Below are 25,181 nucleotides of genomic sequence, written 5' to 3'. Positions count from 1 at the left end.
AGAAGCAGGAACAGAAAGCAGATACCCTAGAGACAACTTTCAGCCACTTCATACTTGTGCCTCAGGCTGTCTCTGTAAGATAATTTCTTTTTATAACACATTGCAAGAAGCAACACCACCCATGCCTCACCTGCCTGCATGAAGTATTTACATATTTTCATCAGTTTTGTTCTCAGATGCCCAATTACTAATATACTACTTTAAAAATCCACCCATTCTGACAGCAAGCCAGGAAAGCAATAGACACAAGAGAAAGATTCTTATGAGAACCAACTGACACATGAAGCCAAGGTGGCATTTTGATCAATAGCTGCTGAGCAGCTTGGTGGTGCTATGGCCTTGGAGGTGCCATTCTGCATCCCTGTGATTTTCATCATTCCTCTCCATCTTTATAGCTGCCCCTTTCCTAGTTTTAGGATGATGGAAAGGAACTAGCCAAAAAACTGATTCCTCAACAGGTAATATTTCAGTAGCTTATGAACAACCATTTCAGGGACTATGAAAAACGATGTCATGAATCCTAGGGTGCACTTTATACCCTAGGTCTTTTCAGTTTCATCCATTTGTAGTATCTGCATTGTCCTGAGACACATAAGACGCATTCTGATTCTCATCCCATTTCTTTACTGGGAGTAGATCTGGTGTCACAGTCCTCACAATTGTGGACCATTAAGACTAGATTGTCTTTGAGATTATTTACCTGATAAATGGCTTATATCATACTCCAGCAATATAGCCAAGCCTTTATATAATTGCCTCATTACAAAGGGAGCAATTTAAAGTCTTTGCCAGCATAGGGGATCATTTGGTTCAATGACTAAATTTATTCTATTAACAAGGCATAGAGTGATACTTAGAAATGTCATCTGGTGTTAAACCTTAGAAGATATGTTTATATCTGATTAATTTGATGTGGTGCTTTGCCATACACCCAAAAGATAATAGAGAAGTATCATGTTATTTACCTTTTTCTTGCAAATTGCTCTTGAGACAATGCTACTCCCTAGAGCCAACTCACCAAACACTTGTTTCTCAGAACTTGCTTATATAACATTCAAGCCAGTTTAATAAGCATTCTTAGAGAATCTACTATAGCATGCACAAGGTATTGGGCTAGGTACTAGGAACCCAGCGATTTACAAAATGCCCCTACTTTCTACCTTCAAGAAGCTTGGCAGGAAAGAATGGGAAGTCGGTTGGTGGAACTGCTATCTACGTGGGTGGCAAAATAGTCTCCACTTGTATCCCAACCCCTCAGATACTATCTTGGATTTTCCCAGTCCTCTATACCCCCAACGTCTAACCTACATGGATACTGTGGTGGTTAATTTTATGGATCAACTTGGGTAATACATGGTGGCTGGCTGTTTGGTCAAATATCAGTCTAGATGCTGTTTGTTGTTGTTCAGTCACTGTCATACCCAACTCTTTGTGACCCCATGGACTGTGGCATGTTAGGCTTCCCTGTCCTCCACTAACTCCTGGAGTTTCCTCACCTTCATGTCCACTGAATCAGTGATGCTATCTAACCATCTCACCTCTGCTGCTGTCTTCTCCTTTTGCCTTCAATCTTTCCCAGCATCAGGGTCTTTTCCAATGAGTTGGGGGCTCTTCACATCAGGTAGCCAAAGTATCAATGCCAGCAACAGTCCTTTCAATGAAAATGCAGGTTTGATTTCCTTTAGGATTGACTGGTTTGATCTCTGTGCAGTCCAAGGGACTCTCAAGAACCTTCTCCAGCACCACAATTCAAAAGCCTCAATTCTTTTTTTTTTTTTTTTAAAGCCTCAATTCTTAGGCAGTCAGTCCTCTTTGTGGTCCAACTCTCACATCCATACATGACTACTGGAAAAAACCATAGCTTTGACTATACAGACCTTTTTCAGTAAAGTGATGTCTGTGCTTTTTAATACACTGTCTAGGTTTGTCACAGCTTTTCTTCCAAGGAGCAAGTGTCTTTTAATTTCATGACTGAAGTCACTGTCCACAGTGATTTTGGAGCCCAAGAAAAGAAAATCTGTTACTGCATCCACTTTTCCCCCATCATTTTTCATGAAGTGATAAGTCTGGATGCCATCTGTTTTGAATGTTGAGGTTTAAGCCAGCTTTTTCACTCTCCTCTTTCACCTTTATAAGAGGCTCTTTAGTTCCTTTTCACTTTCTGCCATTAGAAATGGTATCATTTGCATATCTGAGGTTGTTGATATTTCTCCCGGCAATCTTGGTTCCAGCTTGTGATTGATCCAGCCTGGCATTTTGCATGATGTACTCTGCATATAATTTAAATAAGCAAGGTGACAATATACAACAACCTTGTCCTACTCCTTTCCCAATTTTGAACAAGTTTGTTGTTCCATGTCTGGTTCTAACTGTTGTTTCTTGACCTGCATACAGGTTTCTCAGGAGACAAGTAAGGTGGGTGGTCCGTACTCCCATTTTTCAAGAATTTGTGTGGATCACACAGTTTGTTGTGATCCACACAGTCAAAGGCTTTAATGTAGTCAACGAAGCAGAAGTAGATGTTTCTCTGAAACTCCCTTACTTTCTCCATGATTCAATGAATGTTGGCAATTTGACCTCTGGTTCCTCTGCAGTACATGAACCAAAGTTCCCAGTTCACGTACTGCTGAAGCCTAATGACATGGTCAAGTAGGAGATGGCAAGATTGAACATCAACATCTTAGGCATCAGTGAACTAAAATAGATGGGAATAGGTGAATTTAAAAGCAAATGGCCATTATATCTACTACTGTGGGCAAGAATTCCTTAGAAGAAATGGAGTAGACACTACTATGAAAGTATTTTTAACATGTGATGAGCATTTAAATTAATGTACTTTGGGTAAATCAGATTATTCTCCATAACACAGGTGGGCCTCATGCAATAAGCTGAAAACCTAAGAGAAAAGACTGAGGTCTACTAATAAGGAAGGAAGTCTACCTTTAGATCCCCCTACCATCTCAAGATTGCAGAGAAATCTTCTCTTGTTCTCCAATCTGCTAGGCTGCTCTCCAAATTTCAGACTTTCCATACCCTACAGTCAATAACACTCTTTAAAATAAATCTGTCTTTCTCTGTGTGTCTCTGTCTTTATCTCTTCATATATATGTATGGTCTTGTTTCTCTAGAAAACCCTGAGTAATGTATCCATGGGCACTGTATTCTTTGGCTTTGCATTTGCTTTGGTCAACAGGAGGCATAGACAAGGAGATTAGAGGGAAAGGGGAGAGTGAGGTGTTTCTTGGCTCCCTTCTTGTAGGACCCTTGGTTAGCAATGACTGTGTCCCAGTTATGGCTGTGGCACCTGCACAGTGGCTCTTCCTATTTTAATGTTCTATGTCTCTCTTTTTCTGAGTTATGATAACCACTCTGTCATCTCACCTCTTCAGGCTAGGTGCAGCTATAGTGTATCATCACTGTTCACTTGGGATATTCACCACAGCTTTTCAGGTGTCCTTCAATCCCATTTATACCTATGTAAATAGTTATTTCAGCTAAATTCTCCTAAATGTGTACATTTGAGTGTGCCAGTTATTTCCTATTGAGACTGTGACTCTGATTCACAAACATTCAACAAAATCTCTTCTCATACTTGAATAAAAAATAGTTTTGTAATATAGAGTATATTGGGATCCAATGAGTGGATCATTATTTCACAGTGTCTATTAATTTTTTATAGGTAAATTCTCTTCAGTGTCAGCCTATTTACAAGCAAAGGATTTTGCTCAAAAAGTTTTAGAACAAGAAGGAAATTGATTAATTGTCCAGTTCAGCAGTGATCCAGCACAATTTTCACACTGAGGAAATTAAATATGGAGAGCTGAAAAGACCACATAGGATTACACAGTTGCCATTGGGACTGATTCTAAAAACTGTGTTAAACTTTAAATTGTTAAGGAAATTTTTAAGTCTTAAAATCTACGATTTCAAAAATATCTCAGATGACAAGATATGTGCTAAACAGACTGCAGAAGAACTGCTATAAAGTCATTCTACAGATAAAAGGCGATCTAACCAGTGAATTCCTGCTCACTGGGTGAGCCGATAGTGTGTTTTATTCTCAGTTTGCTCCGGTTACAAGCTTTTCATCCCAAAGTATTGACACTTCACCCTCTTAGCCTAAGTATATTTTTGCACAAAGAACTGTAACTGCTCATACAGAGACCTCCTCCCACCATGATAAAGTACAATTAACAGATAATGTCATTGATGCCTTGGGTGGTGATCAAGGTTTGGTGAATTATTAATAATAAAATTGTGCAACTGGTTTCCATCTTTTCTTATTTCAAATCTTGTTTGTCAATATCTGAGGCCATATTAATATTTATAATTTCTGGTAAATTGGATAACCCTATCTGTCATGGACTGAATGTTTATGTCCCTCCCCTGAAATTCATATGTTGAAACCCTAATTCCAAATGTGATGGTATTAGGAAGTGGGGCCTTTGGGAAGTTATTAGGGTGGTGAGGATGGAGTCCTCGTGAATGGTATTAGTGCCTTACAAGGGGCAGAAGAGACCAGAGTTCTCCTCTTCTGCCTAGTGAGGACAGAGGTGAGAACCAGGAAAGAGCCTCATCAGACATCAAATCTCTTGGTGCCTTGATCTCGGGCTTCCCAACCACCAGAACTGTGAGAAATCAATGTTTGTTGTTAAACCAACTAATCTATGGCATTTTTATCATAGTATCTAGACTGAACTGAGACATCTATCTAAAGTAAACATTATTTCTGAATATGGATCTTAATGTAGCTATAATACTTCACACCTGGGCAATTCTCTCTTATTAACATTTTCAGAAACTTGGAGTAGATGTATATGAAACTACATCACATATAGTCGAGAACTCAAGGTAGACTTTTTTGAAGGCCTATAAAATATTTGTCCAAAGGAACTCAGCAGCTATCCCCACTCAATTCTCATAACCACTGAACAGCTGACGGGCCTCCCCGACACACTCCTACCTGTCTTACCTGGATCAAAACCACTGAAGCTGAAGCTGCGGTACTTCACTTACTAATCCCTGAACCAGGCAGCCCTCCCTCACTGTAAAAAAGAGATCTTTCTCTGGCTTCCCGCAGGCTCGAGGGGAAAAGAGTTCATTTAGATTTAGATAAGGCTGAGAATCCATCTGAGCCCCAAAGCCACAGGAGGCTCTCCCCAGCTGAGGGCTCAGGCGCCTACATCTCTGCCCCAGAGAAAAGCAGCCATGGCTCCAGCTGAGCGGGGAATATTGCTCCTCTTCATCCCTCCCTCCTCCAGGGCCTTGTCATGCCTGCCACACACTTTTTCAATATAGATTAAACACTTGTAATTCCATTTTTAGTTAAACTGTATTTTGTCAGCTCCCAGGTGTTTCCTCAGACACCAGTGTAGAGATGAGCTTGTGATTTATCTTCTGAGTTCTGCACAGGATAACAGGAAAAAAGAGCTCAGTGTGTTGAGGGATTTTGGGGGGAGAAATGCATGATCATTTAATATAAAGGAAATGGCCCCTGGCCTTGGCTTCTTTATCCTCAGGCTGCGCAAAAATCCACCTCCACAGGAATATGATACCTGCGTTGTGTGAAGCCCAACACATGTTCCAAAGGGTCAAGAACGACACCCTTGTAGTTCAGGTGCTCTAAACAGGTAGGAAGAAAGAAAAAATGGTGAAATAAAGGAAGAGAAAAAAAGTGAGGGAAGGAGAGAAAAATGGAGGAAAGAAGGAATCAAAGAGGATTAAGAAGAGATTCACATTTTCATGCAGTTCATTTATCTGACATTTATCAACCTTACTGAGCGCTGTGATAGGACCAAGCCAACTTGCTGCTACCTCTCCAGCCGATTGGAAGGGAAGGAAGCTGGTGCACACTCCGTGCTTGCTGTGTGCTGGGTGCCTCACATATTCTGTAATAAAAATAAGAGCTTATATTTATTCAACTCCGTGTCAGGCATTCTTGGGACACAATTTATGTACTTTGTTTTAATGTTTACAACCTTAAACAGGTACTGTTATTATCCCTGTTTAAAAAGAGGAAAATGGATGATGCCCTAGGACTTAACTAAGTGCCGGAACAAAACTTCAAACACAGGACACTACAAAGTCAATCAGCTTTATTTTTAAAAACTTCTGACTGCCTTAAAAATGTTTTAGTCCTGTTTTAAAATAGAAATAAACAAGAAAACTGAGTATGGACCTAAGTTATCGAACTCATCGAAAATCAAGCTTCCGTTGAGTGGGAACAGCATCTGAACCCAGTTCTATGATGCCCAAAGCCTAAATTCCATCTGTGGCACCATCTTAACTTCTTGATTTCTGACTGAAATCCCTGTGTTTATAATCTAAAAAGTGCTGGGTGATGGAGACTTTGAATTACAGTGTTCTCACCCCACCCCTCCTGCCTTCTCCCATATACAAGTCTTCTAAGAAGTTGAACTTGAAGTTCACCTCCATGGCCTCCTCATTGCCACAACTCACCTCGCCTGTATTCTGGCTCTCAGCCTCAAGACCGTGAAGTCCAGGATCCAAGGAAAGAGGGTTCCAATAGTCATTCAGCGGTTTTGTCCTACAGTAGATCCAGACATGCAGCACTCCTGACATTCTCAAGCATCCATTCCACAAACATTTACTGATTATCCCAGTATGAACTATGATAAGTCTTCAAGCTACAGAAATGTGTGTAGTGCAGTGAGAACTCCTGCCCCCAAGAAAAGCCAATGTCCAGTATAGAAACAGACGTACAAACCAAATATTTACAAATAAATAAATTCCCAGGGGCTTTAAGTCAAATCTAGATTCTGTAAATTGGATCTAAATGGAAGTAGACCAAGAAAAGGACAGCAGATGTCCTAGAGGTCTCAGAGAAGTTCCTTCAAGACAGGAAGTAGCCTATCTTGAAGGAAAAGAAAGTTTACCAGATCTAAACGCAAGTTTTAGGCAGGGACCCTTCGCATGTGCAAAGGCAGAAGTGAAAGAACACATGAAATTCTAGAAATGACCATAGTTCCATGATGGGAGTGGGATGTAGGGAGACTGGCTGGATCATGTTCTGTAAACACTTCTTGACTGTATTTTATAGGCCACAGAGTCAATACACAATCTAAATTCCTGGTTGCAGCTTGAGGGTACTGAATCCGTCACTAGCTCTGCTTGGGGGCAGGAGGTAGGTTCTAGGAAGTGGGATGTTCCACAGATGCATCTGCATCATCTCCCTTAGATCTGGGTGGAGGGAACGGAAACTAGACTTCCCAGGGCCTCTTGTCCCTCTGATATGCTAGAGTCTCCCAGCCAAAGTGCTGACTGGCCATCACAGCTTCCCTGGCTCAGCTCTCCTCTCTCCCTTCCTCCTGGCAACACTTTGAATCTAAAATAAAATCAGCTTCTGCCTGTAGTGAGTAATTACAATAATAATGGTATCTCTAAGAGCTTTTAGTCTCCCTCCCCCTTTCTGTCCTGTGGCGGCCCCAGGGGATGGATAAACTCAGTGAATTTTACATGATGTGAAAACCAAATCTTTTACCCAAAAGCTGCCTAACGAGGTTACTTTGGAAAGGAACACTACTCATAAAACAGAAATCAAAATGCGGAAAGGCAGAGGAAGAAATGTTTCAATAGTTGCATTCCTGACACCCACAGGCAAAGAAAATACAGAAGGACAAAGTAATCAAAAGCCATGATGTTATTTTAAGGCAGATCATCTCACAGGTGAGAATATAAATAAGAATAATTCTTTACATCTCCAGAGCAGCATAGCTCTTAGCTTTTCCAAAAATGTTTTCACAAATACCATCTCAGTTGAGACACACAACTGTTTTGTAGAGAATTCACACTCAAGGAAAGTAGGGGTCAAGTGTTTAAAGAATTACCCAAGGTCATGAGACCCATAGTGGTAAAGCCCGTATGGAACACACGCCTTCTGCCTCATGGTCAGCATTCTTGTGATAAGCAGAATTTCCCCCTGGAAGAAGCTTTTATTATTCCACAGACATATGATAGTGCTGATTGTGTGCCAGTCAATATTCTAAGTGTTTAAGAATATTGATATATTTAACGCTGATAACAATCCTTGAGGCCTGGAGAGATTTAGTAACTTGTCTAAGCTGCCACAGCAAAGCCAGGACTTGCACTCCTGTGGTCAGATTTCAGAAACAGAGCTCGTAACCTCTAGGTTTGGCTGCTACTCTGAGTTCATATTCATAATTTTCAAACAAAGAAAAATGTTTCATCTCTAATCTGTTGTTTACTTACTTTCTAAAGACTGACCTTTTAGAGGTTCACTTTTGAAAGTTCTTCAAAGTCAGTGCATTTTAATGTCTTAGACCACAGGATCCTCAAGGCCCTATCATGGGATCTTTGAAGCTAGAACTACCTTTATAATAATATCAGAACATTATTTCCCTTTTCACTTTCATTCTGTAGACAAGTGTACAGTGAAGGTTTCCAGAGGTTACCTAATGTATGACATTGCAGTAAGTTGCATACAGAAACAGGATAATGTAGCTTTCATCTATTAAACCAGACATTAAAGTCATTGGCAAAAATGTAAAACAATTCCACTCTTCTCATTACTTGTCTTTATTTGGAAAAGCAATGATTTTTTTTCATTAAAAATATGTAAATATGTAATGGATTTATTGTTGCTTTTCAAATAAGTTTATTTAAAATTTTTCATTTTTAATTTCCAGTAATGTAAATATCAAAAGATAACTCACATGGGGTCTTTGATGATTGAAAAAGTATAAATGGCTCCTGAGACCAAAAAGTGAGAATTCATCATTCAGTACAGTCATGCACCTCAGGGAATCTAACATGTCCATTGTTTTCCTGTTTGAGATTCTTCCTGGAGCTTTGGCCCTTCTGATCCAACATGTGTGAACTAGTTGCTCTGTCTCTCTGATACACAGTAGGCTAAAATGGGGACTTTCTCTAATGTGTGCTCAGTCGTTCAGTCATGTCTGACTTATTGTGATCCCACGGATTATAGCCCACCAGCCTCCTCTGTCCAAGAAGTTTTCCAGGCAAGAATACTGGAGTGGGTTACCATTTCCTTCTCCAGGAGATCTTTCCAACCCAGGGATCAAACCTGCATCTCTTGCATCTCCTACATTGTCAGGCAGATTCTTTACCACTGTGCCATGCGGGAAGCCCTCCTCCTTCCTTTAATAGTTAATTCCTTTTTCTTCCTCCAGTGTTGAATGATCTTTTTCATGGATAATATGTCTTCCTCTTTATTGAGTAGTTGTTCCATTAGCTGGACAGGAAGAGCTGTATGAGACGTAAAAAACTTTTGAGAACTTGCCCATATAAAAATGAATTTATGTGACATTTACATTAGTTTTTTCTTGATATAAAATTCTAAATCAAAATTTTCCTTTGGTGTTTTGAAAGTCACTGTTCCCTTAGCTTCTAGCTTCAGTGCATTGTTGAAAATCTAGTGTCAATCTGATGCTCAGTCCTTTTTGGGATGCCTAGTTTCTCTCCTCCTTAGCTGTATTCAGATACTGTATGATGACAGAAGTCTTTTCTTCTTCACTGTGCTGGGCACACAATGGATCCTTTCAATGTGAAATCATATTCTGTATTACTTCCTTGACAATTACCCCCCACCAGTATCATTTTATTTATGATTTATTTTTTAAATTTCTACTAATCAAATATTGGGCCTTCTTGATTGCTTCTATAAATTCTTCTTTCCCTAATTTCCATTTTAGCCCTACTTTCTGGGAGCATTGATCAATTTTTGCATTCCATTCTTCTACAGATCTCTTTGAAATTTTTACCACCATGGTTTTACTTTCTAAAAGTCCTTTCTTATTTTCATTACTTTTTTTTTTTTTTACAGTATTCTCTTCTCAATTAATGGAAACAATATCTTCTGTGAGAATGATTAATTATAGGTTTTTAGATGACAGTAGTTTCTTGGGTTTTTTCCTATTTATTCTTCTAAAATTTCTTTTTGTTTATTTCAGTTTATTTCATGTTGGAAGCTTTTCTCAAGTGTCCAGTACAGTTGGTTTTTCACTCATATTTAAGAATGGGGTACTACAGATTTAACAACTGCTTTTCTGTGTGGTGAGAAGGAATGATGTGCTTTAGCAAGGATGCCACCAAAGTAGACATATCTATTGGTCTTTTTAGCTGGTAAAGAAAAGCTGGAGGTTATAAACTTGGTAGGCGGTACTCTGGGAACAGGGTGGAGAGCAGATGATGTGGCAGAGCGATTAATGTCTCTACTGAAGACTTTATTTAATCCTTTGGTGTTTTTTAGCAGTTGACTCCTGCTTTTCAATTTTCCAGGTGCTACATACTGTTATATTGAGTGTGGAGTCTGATTTTCTTCCTGGTTTTTATTTGTCTGGGTCTTGGTTTTGTTTTATTTTTTAGATAAAATACACAGCTAGTCTTGTAATCCAACTGTAAAAAGTTTAAAGTTATGCCAATTTAATGCACAGCAGTTGTAGAGATGGGAATATGGTTGAATGGACAAATCCACTGATCTTGCACCTGAATGATGCTGTCACGAAGCTATGATGATATGGAGTAAAACTATTAATAATAAGAAAAATATGTTTTTGGAAAATGGTACTTACTGTTTTTCACTATGATAAATGCCACAGAGGAGGAGGTGCATGATATAAATATGAAAGCTTTCTGATGGCACTAGTTTAAATGGAAGAGATATATAGTAGTCACAAGGGATCTTCCCAAGAAAGACTTACTACAATCCAGCAACTGAACTGTGGTCTTTGGCTCTATTTAATAATGTAATTATTTCCTCACTAAGGTGAAAGTGATGCCATCCAACCATCTCATCTTCTGTCATGCCCTTCTCCTCCTGCCTTTAATCTTTCTCAGCATCAGGGTCTTTTCAAATGAGTCAACTCTTCGCATGAGGTGGCCAAAGTATTAGAGTTTCAGCCTCAACATCAGTCCTTCCAATGAACACCCAGGACTGATCTCCTTTAGGATGGACTGGTTGGATCTTCTTGCAGTCCAAGGGACTCTCAAGAGTCTTCTCCAACACCACAGTTCAAAAGCATCAATTCTTCGGCACTCAGTTTTCTTTATAGTCCAACTCTCACATCCATACATGACCACTGGAAAAACCATAGCCTTGACTAGACAGACTTTTGTTGACAAAGTAATGTCTCTGCTTTTCAATATGCTGTCTAGGTTGGTCATAACTTTCCTTCTAAGGAGTAAGCCTCTTTTAATTTCATGGCTGCAATCACCATCTGCAGTGATTTTGGAGCTCAGAAAAATAAAGTCAGCCACTGTTTCCCCATCTATTTACCATGAAGTGATGGGACCAGATGCCATGATCTTAGTTTTCTGAATGTTGGACTTTAAGCCAACTTTTTCACTCTCCTCTTTCACTTTCATCAGGAGGCTTTTTAGTTCTTATTCACTTTCTGCCACAAGGGTGGTGTCATCTGCATATCTGAGGTTATTGATATTTCTCCTGGCAATCTTGATTCCAGCTTGTGCTTCCTCCAGCCCAGTGTTCCTCATGATGTACACTGCATATAAGTTAAATAAGCAGGGTGACAATATACAGCCTTGATGTACTCCTTTTCCTATTTGGAACCAGTCTGTTGTTCCATGTCCAGTTCTAACTGTTGCTTCCTGACCTGCATATAGGTTTCTCAAGAGGCAGGTCAGGTGGTCTGGTATTCCCATCTCTTGAAGAATTTTCCACAGTTTATTGTGATCCACACAGTCAAAGGTTTTGGCATAGTCAATCAAGCAGAAATAGATGTTTTTCTGGAACTCTCTTGCTTTTTCCATGATCCAGCGGATGTTGGCAATTTGATCTCTGGTTCCTCTGCCTTTTCTAAAACCAGCTTGAACATCTGGAAGTTCACGGTTCATGTATTGCTGAAGCCTGGCTTGGAGAATTTTAAGCATTATTTTACTCAATGGACATGGGTTTGGGTGAACTCCGGGAGTTGATGATGGACAGGGAGGCCTGGTGTGCTGTAGTTCATGGGGTCACAAAGAATCAGACATGACTGCATGGCTGAACTGAACTGAAGGTGAAAGTATCCAGTTGAGAAGTGGGAGAAAACTAAAAATAGAGAGGTACAATGAAATATTATTTTTTCCTCTGAATACTGACTTTATGATGAATTTTTTAAATTGTGTGTTTTGTATTTTGGTTGTGTGTGTGTGTGTGTGTGTGTGTGTGTGTGTGTTGGTCATGCCACATGGCTTGTGGAAACTGAGTTCCCTGGTCAGGAATCAAACCTGGGCCCTTGGCAATTAAAGTGCTGAGTCTTAACCACTGGACCACCAGGGAATTCCCTTTAAAATGGTTATATTGCACTAATTAGATTAGATTTAGATTACACTGAGTGTACAATTCAATGAACTTTTCATGTGTGTATACCTGTGGAACCAATATCTTGTTAAGACAGAAAATATTCCCAGAATTCCAGAAACTTGTCATGTGCTCTTTTCTAGTCAAATCTTCATTCAGGGCTAATTACTGTACTGATTTCTAAATCTATAGCTTAGCTTTGCTTATTCATGGACTTCATAAGAACATAATCACAGTTTGTACTCTTGTTTCTGGCTTCTTTCATTTTTTCATTATATCTATGAGTATCTGGAATTTCTTCTTCTTCTTGTTTTTTTTTTCATTCTATTTAATGTTCCATTATATGAATATTCCACAATTTATTTCCATTCCTATTGATGGAGAATTTTCTTACTGTTTCCAGTGAGGTTATTATGAATAAAGCTGCTATAAATACTGTTGCACATGTGTTTTTGTGGGCACATGCATTCATTCTCTTGAGCATATCTATAACTGTAGCATTGCTGAGTCATGGGTTAGGTATATGTTAATTTTGGTAGATCCTGCCAAACTCTATTCCAAATATAACTGAGGTTGTTCACTCTTGTCAACAATGTAAGAGTTTCAGTTACTCCACATCTTCTCTAACAGCTGTTCAAATATATGTATTTATTCATATGTTCCAAAATTATCCTATCAATTGATTTCATTCCATCAAATTTAAATTAAAACCAATTCACTGAAATGTCCTGATTGCAATGATTAGCTTAGGATGAGTTTGGCATAATACTACCTACCATCCACTCTCTAATAGCTGGAGCTGCATACAACACTTCCTATTAATGAATGACTTTTGGGAATTTTTTAGTCTGGCACTTTCTACACCCTATGTTACTGTTAATTCCCTGAAGTGTCCTTCAACACTTTCACTTTATGTTTTTCATAGAAGAACCTTTTCAGACTGAATCACAATCATCAAATCTAAATTACTGTTTCTCAACAAGCAGCTTCTTATTTCTTGGTCACCAAGCCGATTTTTTAAATTGATTCAATTACTTGAAAGAATATGGAAGAAACTGTGATACATTTACCAAATGAGAAAATATAGATCAGGTACAAAGAGTCCTATAACACTCAATAGGCTTTATTTTAATGCCAAAGGGGAATTATTCCTATAAGAAGAATTCTGTTGAGTGAATATCTTTTCTATTATCTGGAGATTATTCCATGTTTCAATCGATTTCTTTCCATTGCTCCTCTTTTCCACTTTACATGTAAAACTGAAAACTTAAATTTAATTCCAATAAATTGATTCTTAATTTCTTATTCAGATTGAATGAGCTTATGAAGAGGAGCAGCTACTTGGTTTAACCTAAAATTTTAACACATGATTTAGAAAATTCTGTTACAGGTGAGTTGCTCTTTTTTAAAAGTATATTGTATTAACATGTTTAATATGTCCAAAAATGGTAACATAAGTCATTCTTGAACCTTTATGAATAACTATAAATAAGAAAAGGAAAATCTTGTGGCAATATCAAAGGGTCACAAGAAAGGGGCTGCTTGTGTCTTTACAAGAGGTCAGCTAACTCAAAAAATATGTAACTAGATTCAGTTTGTGATCCTAGCTTTTAAGTTTGGCAATTTGATTTTGTCAGCATACAGAGAATAAATTTATCTCTTATGTCTAATTCATTCTAAATCAAACCCACATAAGACTTGTCCAAAAACCATAATTATAATTTATGAATTAAAAATGAGAAGTGTAATGATTTTAGTGCTTAGAACACATCAGCATGTTCATTGCATTTTCCCCCAGTAGACACAGAAGATAATCATGAAGCTGTCTCATAAGCAAGGGAGTTACAGCTAAATGTTTACATAGCATCAGACTCTGTAAATTCAATGTCTGCATTTCCACCTAGAAAATAGTGAAGGATACTTTGTCCAGGGCATCCCTTCCTCTAGTTGTGCAAATTTTAAAAATCCACTGTACTTAGTGTAAGCAGAAAAATTATTTATTAAAGAGCATTAATCAGTTTATGGAATCTTGAAAGGGCTAGAGACTTGGAGTCTATGAGCCGGGGGCAACACCAAATCACACGTGCAAGAGTACTGATGACGTCACGGCTTCAGACCACACTAAGCACAGATACTGCTGTGGGCATGGGAATCTTACCTACCGATTGCTGAGAAAACAAAGCAACTCCACTGCTTTTCACACCAGAAAATGAAACCTACTTTGAGCACCTGCTTCCTCATGTTACTTTATTCTGATGCAAGCTTTCACTAAGATGCATTTAATTGGCGAAGCCAAGGTCACATGACTGCTGCAAAGAAAACTGAGAGAGTGAATTGTGGCTTATCCCTTGGGTAGATGAGAATCAGGATGTGGGAAGGTCCCAAAGATCAGCAGGTTTTCAGAAGTTCCTGCTGCTGCTGCTGCTGCTGCTAAGTCGCTTCAGTCGTGTCCTACTCTGTGCCACCCCATAGACGGCAGCCCACCAGGCTCCCCCGTCCCTGGGATTCTCCAGTCAAGAACACTGGAGTGGGTTGTCATTTCCTTCTCCAATGCATGAAAGTGAAAAGTGAAAGTGAAGATGCTCAGTCGTGTCTGACTCTTAGCGACCCCATGCACCGCAGCCTACCAGGCTCCTCCGTCCATGGGATTGTCCAGGCGAGAGTACTGGAGTGGGGTGCCACCGCCTTCTCCATCAGTAGAAGTTAAGTTGGCCACAAAGCATGACAAGTACCTGTAGAGGACATTGCTAACGTTTGGTTAATTCTGTAACTCTTTCCCCTGATGTCCAGAAATTTGCTCTTTCCATCAGGGAAGTGGTTATGAATATGGCTATATAAAAATATAAATTTTAACGAATTTTGGATTTAAGATTGGTGCACTTTATATATATTACAGCTCAATTTTAGAATGACAAATGATAAACAAGGACAAGATATGCTTTCATATTTAAGGACTGGACGTCATTTCACCATGATCCTTCATTAATTTATTCCCTAAGTATTTAATATTTCTTTTCCCATATTTTTCTAATTATACAAGCAAAGTAAGCCCTGGTACACCTCTGGGTGCATGGCTTATTCCATGGGAGACATTATGAGAAGTGAAATCACTGGTGAGACATGATGAAATTTTTTTAATGTCTTCGTGCACATTGCTGAATTATCAGAAAAGTTGCACCACTATATCTGCCACTATCAATACCTGGGTGTATTTTTTTCATTCCCCTCAGCAGTTTTATGAGTTCCACTTGGCCTATCTTTATAAAATTAATTAACAAAAAAGTTTTCTTGTTTTACTCTGTACTTCTTTGATAACCAGTGCTGTAAACATCTTTGAATTAATATGAAATCATTTTCTTTACTGTCAGTACATGCTACCCAGAGAACAGAATACAGTCACACTATGTCATTCATTCTATTCTCATGAAATGGTTTATATAAATCTTAATAAGAGAAAGAAAGGGATAGTGCAATCTGTTCTTTAGGCTTCATTGTATCATAAAAATGTGCAAGTCTGTGCAATTTTATATCGCTATTAGCAGACTGATGGAACCTATTTCCAATGCCTCAGAAAACAAAACAAAACAAAATAATAAATGGAAAGTTGTGTTTGATGACATCATTGTCTTTTTTGGTCTTTAAAGAAGGAAGCAGATCCCTCTAGAGGAGAAACTGTGACCACAGTCTCACATGAGATAGAAGAATAAAGCCCCAGATTTCCTTAGGCATTTAATAGAATTTCAGGAAAATGTTACCATCAACAGAGGGCTGTGAAATCGATTCAAGTGATATTTTATTTTAACTTAATATTGTATTGGGGAGAAAATCAAATAACTTTATTGAATAATCCTTCAAACTAATGTCTGTCTCAGAGTTCTTACCCTTTCATCTAATCTTCTGTAAAAAGAAAAAAGAATTAATTTGGGGCTTGGAAAGAAAAAGAGACACTTTTTGCTATTTGAACAAAATAAAAATTCCTGAAACCTCTGTTCTCATCTGTAAATTTTTCCTAAAACTTTACTTTCATTTGTCAAGTTCAAAAAAAGTTATACAAATTTAAATTGTTGTAGAGTTATAACATTAATCAAGACAGATTTTTTTACCTTTAAAATACTGAATCTTTTGATCTAGCTAGAAAGCCGGTCTTCTCTCATATCTTCCTTAAGTTTTTGTAATTTTCTTCATATGAGACATGCACATCTCTTTTTTCATTGCTTCATAATTAGTTAATGGGATTGGGGCTGTATTGCAAATGGATTTTTTCCCCATTACTTGCTTACCAGTTATTGCTGGTATAGAGAAGTATTGACTTTTGTGCATTTCTCCTGAATCCGATGCTCTTTGAACTTCCACTAATTTAAAATTTTCAATTGATTCACTTGGATTTTCCAAGACAATTTTAGATGTATTGACACTGAAGCCAAGTTATCCCACTGCAATAAGGTGACTCCGCCTCACCCAGTTCTGAGCCTTTCATCCTCATGTTTATAACAGTCTCATTTCAAAGTCGATTGGCCCCACCCACAATGAATATACATGTGCATGTACACACACACACAAATCTTGCCCAAACAATACCTAAGAGATTTATAACAGTACCAGGAATAGCCTTTATCCCCATGGGGCCAGCTTTAGGTAAAACTTGACCCAGTAGCCCTGACACTGTCACCAAGGGCCTAGGCTCTCTGTCTCCCAACTCTGCATAGTGTCTGTGTTAGTCCACCCTGAGACACCCATTCCATCTTCTAGGAGATCCGAGATTTCTTCCTGTGGAAGCCAAAGCCTAAAGTAAATTAAAGCAAATTAAAACTTAAAAACAAATGAATACCAATAATAAAAGACACCAGTTTTGGAACTTACTTTCTTACATTATCCAAAGAAGAATGACAGAGAAGGAGTTAATTTTTTTCTTCTAGAAACTTCTCCTTCATGTCTCCCTCAGCAAACATCTCACACCTAATTCTGTCCACGGGTGTGACATGAATATCCCTGATTCAGTCACTCTACTGAGACACACTGATAGATTCAAGACAGTCAAGAGCCACCCCTGGAGACAGGGATGAGGTCAAAACCACACCCATGATGACTGAGAACAGGCAGTAGTGGCCAAAGGAAAGTGAGGAACGAGGACGAATGTTAGACAGCAAAGAACAGATATTCAGCACAGATAGTAGGTGCTAGCTACAAGCTTTTTCATCTCTGTACCTTACAAATCTATACTTATCCAGTCCATGCTTGTCTTAAGGCTGCATCCCTTGCAAGAATTAAAGTCCCCAAATCAGTGCTCAACCAGCATGAATTCCTCATTACTATGATTTCAGCCTGAACAGAACCACAGTACCAGGGTGTGTTTATGATTTCCCAATTCCTGTCTCCCCTTTTCTGAGGAAGCGAAGGCAGAAAGCTTTGTGACCAGAGGGTCTTTGGATTCACTCTCCACTAAAGCCTCAGACTGAAGCACTATTCCTGGTTTGTCACAGTTCCCAAATAGTCCAGGAGGGAGAGGACGAATAACTCAATGGAAAGCCACCACCTGCCACTGGGAAGCCGATTCACACTCTCCCTGCTGTTTCTCGTGGGAATACTGTTTGTTGTAAAGAATAAATTTGCTTTTAAACAAGACTGTGGTCTTGCTCATACTCACTTTTGATTTCTATCTTTACCCTGGAGGATACCATCAGGTTCTTCCAGATGCAGCTACTTCCTCTGTGACCCAGGCCCCAGCTCCTCTGGACTCTGCACCTTGCTCTCAGATCCGATCATCTCCCACCAGGTCGAGTAGCTGATTGTGAACAGGCCTTATCTCAGTATCCTTGCCTGATTTGTCTGCCTCCTCTACAATACTGCTGACAATGCTATAAACATTCTATGTTCTCAAAAAATATATTTAATGACTTGAGAATTTTATTCCCTTGGAAGAACTACATACTCCCTGAAGTGGAACAAAGCAAGCTGAGACTGTACACATTTCCATGGAAGACAACCCATATTAGTCATTTCTCAGTGAACTTCCTCTTAGATTTTAATATGCACACTTCATAAAACACATGTATTTTTTTTTTAACTTTTATCACTTTTTAAATTTATTGGGATATAGTTGCTTTACAATGCTGTGTTAGTTTCTGCTATACAATGAAGTGAATCAGCTATATGTGTGTGTATATATATATATATATATATATATGTATTTATATATCTCCCCTCCCTCTTTGACCTCCCTCCCACCCTCCCACCGTCCTACCCATCTAGGTCATCACAAAGCACCAGGCTGTGTTCCCTCTGCTACACAGCAGCTTCCCAGTAGCTAGCTATTTCACAGATGGTAGTGTATATATGCCTACAAAGCCATAGCAAACAAGACAGTACTTGCACAAAAACAGAAATACAGATCAATAGAACAGGATTAAAAAGCCCAGAGATAAAAATCGTGTACCTGTGGTCACCTAATCTATGATAAAGGAGGCAAGAATACACAATGGAGAAAGGGCAGTCTTTTCAACAAGTAGTGCTGGGAAAACTGGACAGCTACATGCAAAAGGATGAAATTAGAACAATCCCTAACACCATACACAAAAATAAACTCAAAAATGTTAGACAGGACACTATGAAACTCTTAGAGGAAACTGTAGGAAGAACACTCTTTGACATAAATCACAGGAAGATCTTTTTTGACCCACCTCCTAGAGTTACAAAAATAAAACAAAAATAAACAAATGGGACCCAATTAAACTTAAAATCACATGTATCTTTAAATACATGTTTCCCCGTCAATAACGATAAAGGAAAACATTATGTCACCAAACCTCAGTGCAACATTATTAAGAACATGACTTGCAGATAAAAGTCTTAGTAAAAGTGAAGGTGAAAGTGTTAGTGGCTCAGTCATGCCTGACTCATTGTGACCCCATGGACTGTAGTCCACCAGGCTCCTCTGTTCATGGAATTCTCCAGCCAAAAATACTGAAGTGTGTAGCCATTCCCTTCTTCAGAGGGTCTTTCCAATCCAAAGATGGAATCTGGGTTGCAGGCAGGCAGATTCTTTACCATCTGAGCCACCAGGGAAGCCCTAAAATCTTAAGTTACATTCAAAATACAGCCTATCAAAATGCTGTATTTTGATAGGCCTACAAAAGGTATGGGCCTATCCCAGCTATTGCTGGTGTAAGAAAGTGGATCCTAACAGTGGACTGCAGCGTGAGGGATCCTGCAGATGCAATGACAGAGATTATCCTGGAACACATTGGTGATATGACAAGACTGTAGTGAAAAACTTAAAAAAAAAAAAAAAATACAAAGTTGGTTGTTTTTAGTATTTCTGCATCCAACAGCCTCAACCAGCTCCTTAAAGATTGATCAGTCTTCTGTTCAGGAGCCTTTAGAGATGCCTCAGAACTTCAAAGCTGTTCCTCTGATTCTGACAGTTGCCTGAAATTGCCCTTTTTCATCCAGGCATGCCAACTCCTTACATCACCTCTTTCCATAATCTTTGACAAACAATGGCTTCAACCCTTCTCCCCAACTCCATTCTCAATATTTTTCAGCCTACAAATGACAAATAATTCATTACAAGAAATGAACTTTTTATTGTAAATTTTTATTAGCTTTTTCCCCTAACAGCTATATTTATTGCTATGTATCCATTTCTGTGCTCTATCGTAAACACAATATTTATGACATGGAATAAAAACTGTACATGTTACTGCATAAAATGCATTATTAATAGTCTTACTAAGTGTTTGCTGATCAGGAAGGAATGGTTAATCTTTTTACTTTCCAACTTGTCAGCTACTTCTGCTTAGACTTTTTACTGGGTTGTAGTTATATTTGAGGAAATTGGTTGGTTGTTGTGTGTTGACATGTAATAGATTATAATTTTTCTCCTTTTAAATGGTGAGTCATACAATTTGGTTAGCATTTTCATGCAAAATATCTTATTTTCAGGAACAGATTCTTATCATTACCATTTCATTATATTATTCTGGACATAATTTTTCAGCATTTTTGAACTTTCTACTGTACTCAAAGCACTAGGCTAAGTAATACAGAGAAATCAAGGTGATCATTATGTGATTCTTTCACCCTCAAACAGCCCCAGAATAGTCGGGGAGGTAGACATCTATTCATCAAATGACAATGCATGTCTAATTGTGGGAAGCAACAAAAGTGAGGCAAAAACAAAGCTCTGTGTAAGCAAAGAGATTCATTTATTGCAATCAAAACAAAAGATAGAGATTTGACAATAAAGCTTAAAACTATCAAGTTAAAAAAAAAAAAAAAAGAGCTTCCAAGCATTAACAAGTGTGTTTGTGCATATTCATCACAGCACTAGGACACTAAAGAGAATGGCGAATGTGTCCAAATTCTCACTTATCCCCTCAGTAGTAGGGATGAGGTACAATTTTGCCATGTTGGTGAAAAGCGAAGTCTATTAAGAAAACAAATATGGTAAGCAAGAATATAAATGAAATATCTACTTCCTAAGCAAATACGTGCTTGGATTATTTTAAAATTATACATTAGTCATATGGCCTTGGGCACTTACTGTTGGCTTCATTTTTCGCATCTGTAAAACTGGGACATGAATTAAATGATTTCTGGATGTCTCATAAGGTAAAAATGCTATAATTATATCATTCACACACAATTCAAATTTTTATTAAGTGCCTGCCATGTATACAGTACCATATGCACTGGAAAATATTGAATGAACCTAATACACAATGCATAATGCATAGTGACGTCTTTTTGGAGAGGTCGTCAGTGTCAGGATTCATGTGCCCAAGTGCCAAAAGACAGAGTCTAAATAATACACAATTTGGGAATTGAGAGAACAAGAGGATGTTGGAACCACAGGAAGCATCCTGGGGAGGAAAAAAAGGACTTAAAATATTTCACAAAAGAAGTTAGTATCTGAGGATAAAATTAGGAGGAAGAAGAGACCCAAATCCCCTAACTAAGGTACCCCAAAGGGAGTGTACAGGAATCCTTAGAGTTCCAAATGGGTTTCTGGAAAATACTACCTTAAAAATTACTCACTAAAAGTAAATATCTAGGCTATGCTTCAGTGCAGTTAGCAAGGACTGGTTTTCAAGTCCTTTATAATATGTAACTTATATTTTGTTTTCTGTGAGTACTGTTCTTAGTTTTATGGGATCATCAATTCAACCTTTGAAAGTAAATCCACAGTCTAAAGAATAGCAATAATGATGAAAACCTTATAATACCTTATACCTTATTCCTAGTGTGTATTATTAATGATGGTAGGGTCTGTTCAATGATTCATACACCTCCCTCCTTGAATGTTCAAGGCTGCTATTAGCTTATTGTTACAGGCATTGTCACTGGGCATACTATTCCATGAGGTGTAATGGTCTTCTGATTATTACATTGTAGCATATGAATAAAGCACTCCATCACTTCATACACAGTCTTGAATGAGACTATATTACTATTTGAGATTTATCAGGAAATGAGGATGAAATTTTAATATCAGAGATGCTTCAGTTAAACACATGGACTTGTTCCCAACACAGTAATCATAGATATTCATTGACACAACAAGTTGGGAAAACTGAAAAAAAGTGAAGTGACTTAGCACGCATGTACTCAGCTCTGTATTTTTTTAACTCACTGCCTTTATGACCTTTCTCTGTCAACCTTCCTAATGAACTGTGTAGACTTCTGACTATTTATTTCCTGTCAGTCTGTCTTTTCTTCTAACTTCATAAATCAGTATCATTATAAATACCTCTGGAGATTGTAAAATTAGGTGGATTTTTTATTAGTTTATAAGGAGTCTGAGAGCACTCAGCTGTTCATGTAAACATATTACCAAGTACTGCATAGATTCAGTGAAGTTGAACAAATTCTACCTTGAGGGAATATGAACCATGAGAAAGGTCTGGCTAATGGCTGGATCACACTAAATACCATGACAGTTTCCCTTTGAGTTCTAAATTTAAATCAAGACTTGTTCCTGATTTTTAATCTCCAAACCATGAATCCTCCTTTGAGAGGCTAAATGGAAATGGAAATCCAAGATTTCAGAGGGAGCAACAGCTATAGTCCTATTCTAGAGCCTTTGCAACAAAGACATTTAAAACCTCAATACATCAAGCCCTTGAATATCATCCTTTGCCATCACATCTAAGGAGGCTGTGTCTCATAATTTCTAATATGACAGGAAGCACCAAAATCCCTTTTCTTGGATCAAGAGACAAGCTTAAGGATTAGAAAGAAATTTGGAAACTAGGTGCTGTTTATCTGGACTCTAGAAGCATTGTCAATTAATGTATAGCTTCAATGAGATGCGAGGTGGAGGGACATCTGAAAAACAAGGAAACTGTGTGCTTTTGTACATTGAAAAGGCAAGGTTTTTCACTTCATGAAAGGTGTGACTAAAATTTGTTAAAAGGAGGAATTACACATTTCTTATGAAAACTACACTTGGATGATTTTTGAGAAAAAAAAATTAATTCTCATGGTCACCACATTGTTTATGGTAAAAACATAAGGAGAAAATCAAATCACAGCTCTGTTACTGGGTAAAGATAGAACAAGAGCTGAAGCAACTTTCATTCCCTCAACCCCACCTTCCCCAGGACCAGTGGGCCCCCTTCAGCCACAAGGAGACTTTAAGAGCAGAGGAAGCTCCACTGACATCCAGCCAAGATACCTGGGGATGAGACTGGAAAGACACATGGTATTGAGGAAGGTCTTTGAACCCTTGGGTGTGTCCAGAGGGAGAATGTGGAGATAAAAAGGGTTAAAGACAGCTGCATGAGAGGAGTTAGACCATTGTAGGGATTGCCAAGGAGAAGGCTCAGCCACACGAAGTAATTTCAAGGGAAGATTTACCAAGGGAGCCCCTGTTGTATATGTTGTGCTATGCTTAGCTGCTCAGTTGTGTTTGACTCTTTGTGAGCCCCTTGGACTGTAGTCTGCCAGGCTCCTCTGTCCATGGGATTCTCCAGGCAAGAATACTGGAGTGGGTTGCTGTGCCCTCCTCCAGGGGATCTTCTGAACCCAGGGATCGAACCCAGGTCTCCTGCATTGCAGGCAGATTCTTTACTGTCTGGGCCACCAGGGAAACCATGTCCTTGTGTTATACCAGGGCTTAATTCCATGTGATTTTATCTTGAGGAAAACAGGCAAGGAGGTAGCACCAGGAAGGCACTGGTCAACTCCAGGAAGTGTACAAACCTGCATTCATACCCAGCCTGGGGGACTTTCCTATGAGGTCCCAGAGGCTTCACCATTCCCCTGCACAGATGATCACTAGGAACCATGCTTAAATCTCATAAGTCTTCCACGAGAACATAGATTCAGTCTGTCTGGCAGTGCTTAAGCACATCTTAAATCATGTCTTGCGATGTTTTAGAATAAATTCACACAAGGTAGGGGTTTGGACTGGATTATTTGTTTGTTTGCGTAACTGTTCTATAACTTCATTGGCAATTGTTCTAAAACTTCACCTGGGTGAAGTAAAATCATGGTCCTCTTGATTTTATTTTGTACAGACACAGAAGAAGTGGGAGGAGGAGGAGGAGGAATCAAATAAAGAGGAGAAGGGAGGGGAAAACACAGCACAACCACATCAGAGTACTTTATTTAGCCTTAAAAATCCCAGTGCTCAAAAGTCTATAAAAATTAGGTTGCTTTCTTTCTCTAGGCAATATGGTACTCTGCCACTTATCTCACTGGGCTTGAAAACTCGGAGCACCATGAGACAGCCAAAAGTGTTCCACTGAGCCTTTATTTCCTAACAAATGTAGAAACAATATCCAGAAATAACTTTCACTGCCTCCTTCTGCCTGAAGATTGGATTTTCTAATTATCTAAACCATCTTGAACACACTTAGAGAGATTTTCCAACGAACTTCTTGACATCAGGGACAGTGACACCATCAGCAGTTTCTTTTCAGAAACCTTTCCTAAAAATAGAAAGTCCTTTCTGTACTGGTTTTGATGGCTGGAAGAAGATCACCATAGTGGTTCTTTCTTCTCCTCTATGCCACCCTTGACTAAGGTCCTGGATATTGACAAGTCATTTTAAAAAGAGTTGCCACATCTAGGTGCTGATAGGCTTCCACAAAATGGGAAATGATAAGGTCTGGAACTGTCTATTATGCAAAAGTGAAAAGAAGTGAAAGTGAAGTTGTTCAGTCATGTCCGACTCTTTGCGACCCAGTGGACTATAGCCTACCAGACTCCTCCATCCATGGATTTCTCCAGGCAAGAATACTGGAGTGGGTTGTGAATTCCTGCTCCAGGGGATCTTCCTGAACCAGGGATAGAACCCAGGTCTCCTGCATTGCAGGCAGATGCTCTGCACTTTGAGCACCACTTCACAGTGTCCATCATGCAAAGATGGGCACAATAAAGGACAGAAGTGATATGGACATAATAGAAGCAGAAGATAGTAAGAAAAGGTGGCAAGAAGAACTACACAAAAAAGATCTCAATGACCCAGATAACCACAATGTTGTGCTCACTCACCTAGAGCCAGACATCCTGGAATGCGAAGTCAAGTGGACCTTAGGAAGCATCACTACAAAGCTAGTAGAGGTGATGAAATTCCAGTTGAGCTATTTCAAGTCCTAAAAGATGATGCTGTGAAAGTGCTGCACTCAATATGCCAGCAAATTTGGAAAACTCAGCAGTAGCCACAGGACTGGAAAAGATCAGTTTTTATTCCAATCCTAAAGAAAGGCAATGCCAAAGAATATTCAAACTACCACACAACAGCACTCAGCTAACACACTAACAAAGTAATGCTCAAAATTCTCCAAGTACATGAACCAAGAACTTCCAGGTGTTCAAGCTAGATTTAGAAAAGACAGAGGAACCAGAGATCAAATTGCTAACATCTGCTGAATCA

This window comes from Bos indicus, chromosome 9 (genome assembly GCF_029378745.1).
Source record: "Bos indicus isolate NIAB-ARS_2022 breed Sahiwal x Tharparkar chromosome 9, NIAB-ARS_B.indTharparkar_mat_pri_1.0, whole genome shotgun sequence".
Lineage (NCBI taxonomy): Eukaryota > Metazoa > Chordata > Mammalia > Artiodactyla > Bovidae > Bos > Bos indicus.
This window is presented reverse-complemented; position numbering follows the sequence as displayed.